The 3,593-nt window shown below is 40.7% G+C and overlaps 1 protein-coding gene across 1 annotated transcript in view; it reads left to right on the plus strand.

The window, feature by feature from the left end:
- The window catches only part of KDM7A (lysine (K)-specific demethylase 7A), a gene marked incomplete at its 5' end in the record, with an annotated part of 35,529 nt that overhangs the window by 17,036 nt on the left and 14,900 nt on the right, over positions 1–3,593 (plus strand). The gene's annotated exons all lie outside the window — the stretch shown is intronic.

The raw sequence follows: 3,593 nt of genomic DNA on the forward strand, positions 1-3,593 counted from the left end.
CTATGTTGTCCATGCTGATGCTCTGCTCCCCAGGAGAGCCTGTTTATTTTGGCTCAGAACTGGATTTGGCCTAGCTCCATGTGTTTTCTGAGCGAATAAGCTGTCTTGGAGTCGGTGCTCCTGGGAAGTGCTGTTCACTGGCAGGCAGTTTGGTTCTGACAGAGCCTATTAATTCTGGTTTGTTGCTGGCTATGATGACTTGAACTGGCTCATTGAGATCTCTTTGGCCTTTCTGCCCACAAGTTCTCCTTGTAATAGAAGTTATTACACAACACAAAAGGTATTTTCACAATACTGCATCCAACATGATTAGCTCCATGGAAGAGAAGATGGGGTGCAAATGCAGATGTGGTTATTCTGTGTGGCATGTCCTGGGGTCCAGCCTGTGTAGTATTGGTGATTGCAGCTGAAGCTCTGCTGGCCCTCTGTAACCACCTCTAAGGTGGTTCTCCAGTGTCTGTCTATGTTGTTCTGGATCAAAGCTAGCTAGTGAGCAGTGTGGCAGTATTTACAGATTATTGTGTCTAAACTGTTAAACCACGTGTGAATCCAAGCTATCTCTGCATCTGTGGCGTGGATAATAAGCAAACTGAGTAATTGTACTGCTGATAAGTCAGATCAAACAACGTAGCCTATATAAATCCTTATTTTCATTTGAAATTGGATTGGAATTCCTTTTTTCTAGATTGCTGTAGTACAGTACTGTAGCATTTGGGTGCTGTCTAGTAGCTCATTAAGTAGTTTGATTAATACTTCATGTGGAATATGATGCATTTTCTACTTTTCTGTGGAAGAAAAATCAGTTGCACTTGCTGCATTCTGAATGCTTATTAATGAGACCTGTGAGTGTTCCCAAACCACTGACTGAACAGACACATTGATTGTGAGGGAGCTGCAGGGCATCAGTGATGCAGCCATAACGTCATCTGCTGTCCACCAGCTAATCATGTTTTGTACCTTGCATTCACCTTTTCTAGCCACTGCTTCATACATGAGCTAAACTTTCCTTTGCAGCATGCCACATATTAGGATTGTAGTTGTAAGCAGGTAAGGAGAAGAGGAGCTTTGTATGTTGCTGTAGGATTTGCTCATGCTGAGGGTTTCAGGCAGATTCTGACAAAAAAGTGACAAATGTGTACTCCTCACATGAGAAGCCTACTCACCAGGCTTCACATTACTGCCATGGTGCATCTTTTCAAAGCGTATGTGAATTACATTAGCGAATTGTTGTATACCATTTGCTAGAGAATTTCAGACTCATCAGCAGCAGGGCAGTGGCATCTTCATTTCTGCAATCTTTCTAAACTGCCACAAATAAAATGGTGCTAAGGACAGAAGCTGAGTGCTGCTAAAATTGGTTTGGCTTTCATGTCTTGAGTTCAGTTTGTGCAAGGCTTTTATCAGTGAGTGTATCCTACTGCTTTGGTGCAGACCATCATTTTGCACACTAGTATCAGCTAGTAACAGTGATGATCTGTCCAGTCATCTGAGCTCTTGGATTTGAGCTCTGACTTCCTTCCAGCTTGCATAAGCAACATGTCTCAGATTGAGTTTTCCAGACATTGCAGTCATGTACCAGTAAGATTATTTTGGGTAATTGTTCTTTGTTTTTAAAAAAGATATGCCTAGCTGTTTTAAGAGAAAAGAATCTGTGGGGGTTTTTGTGAGGAGGAAGGTGTGTGGGGTTTATTATTTCCATTTTTTTGTATGTGTGTAAGTTTTGATGTATTTCATTGTGATGCTAGTCTCCAAAGAGGGATGATGAATTCCTTTGCCTACCAGGACTTTTTATGCCCTCTTATCTCTATCTCTTGTTTTAAGGCAAATTTATTTTTCCTGTGTATTTCCAACACTTAAAAAGCCATTTCTTGAAGCTCTTGAATGAATCATATCTTTCTTTCATTATTTTCTTTACCTGGTGTTCAAGGCCGGACTGGATGAGGCCTTGAGCATACTGGTCTAGTGGGGAGGCATCCTTGCCCAGGGCAGGGATTGGGGATGGATGATCTGTAAGGTCCATTCCAACCCCTAGAATTCTATGATTCGATGAAATTAACATCTGACATACATAGGCCATTTTGTTTCTACTCTTTTCCCTAGTACAAGAGAATTCCTCAGTTCCAAAAGCTGCATGTTTCTTTCCCAAGAACCACTATGCAGAGACAGCTTATCATTATTAAATAACTGATTTTTAATTTTTCAGGCTTGGTATCTGCAGGTATTTGTATTTCTCTGACACAGCTTAATTGAGAAAACATTGGTGTAAATAGGTAGCTTTTATGGAGGCAAACAAACGAGCTTGCCTGTGGAACTTACGTTGTTCATGGAGTTACTACAACTCATACTGGCAAAATAATGTGCTTCTGATATAAACTGCATTTGCATTTGGAAGGCTCTTCAGTGTTTTTAAGCTGGAAAAACTTGGAAGTCAGTGTTTGGGAGGATTCCACTAGTCACTGCCTCTTGAAGCCTTCATGAACAGGAAGGCTCTTGGGAGAGCAAAGTCCTTAAGCAGAAAGGTTTGAATGGTCCTAAAATGACCAGTAACTCACTAGAAAATTTAGGTAGTTTGGTGACAAGAGGTGCTGTGGTCTCAAGAGTGAATGTGTAGAGGTGATGCATTATAAGAATGAAGAATGGTAGATCATAGCAGCTGATTTAGTCTTTCTGTAGAATTAATGGCACTGAAATGAATGATCATATCATGATTATACATTCCTCTTGGGGTTTTTCTGGGGGGTGGAGAAAGTGTTTGCTTCAGTGACTGAGAGCAAGCCAGGTTCAGTGAAATGCACATACAGGATGCAGTTGCTCTAGCAGTCATTTTGCTGCTGAAACTCAGTTTTGAAGTGTGGGTAGCTGAAAGTGTTTGGGATGTGCTTATGTTTAAGTCACTGGTTAAAGGGACAGCAGAACTCAGTTCAGTCACTGCTCTGTGAGTGTTGTGTGGTCTGTTCAGTTCCAGCTAGAAGTGTTTTGAGGGACACTTAAATTGTATGCACAAAATATTAAACATAGCTTTTACTAGACCTAACTGGAGAGTGTTTGGACTTACTTCGATTGGTTGTATGTGTGTATGTATATGGAGTCTCTCTGATGCATTTTTGAAGGATTAAAGGGAACTTAAACTCTTATGGCTTCCCACATTTTTATAGGGAATGATTTTATTTTTGAAAATGGCATTCTCCAACCAACTAGATTCTAAGTAAGCTAAAAAGGTAATTTTAAAAAAATGTCAGTAAGATGTCTAAAAGTCTGCATCTTGGTTCCTGGTGATTATTCCTGATTTGCTCTTTAGATTAATTTTTTTGCCATGGTGAAATTCCAGTACTCTTGCTGTTTTTGAAGGTCATGACTAGTGACTGTCTGAAGTTTGGCTCTGTATTGACCATGCTAAAGGGGGAAAAGTGAGTCTGAGTACTGAGGGTAAAAAGGGGGGTTGTCAGTATGACTTTGTCTTACCTCTTCTTGGGGTTTCTGGAGACATTGAGGCATATCTGCTGCCCACTAAAGCTTGGGCTGGAAGTTTGTGATTGTGTATCAGTTCTGGCAGTTTGCAGTCATTATTACAGAAATTTCCTTTGACACCCCCC

The sequence above is a fragment of the Acanthisitta chloris genome, unplaced genomic scaffold, assembly GCF_000695815.1.
Source record: "Acanthisitta chloris isolate BGI_N310 unplaced genomic scaffold, ASM69581v1 scaffold6744, whole genome shotgun sequence".
Classification (NCBI taxonomy): Eukaryota; Metazoa; Chordata; class Aves; order Passeriformes; family Acanthisittidae; genus Acanthisitta; species Acanthisitta chloris.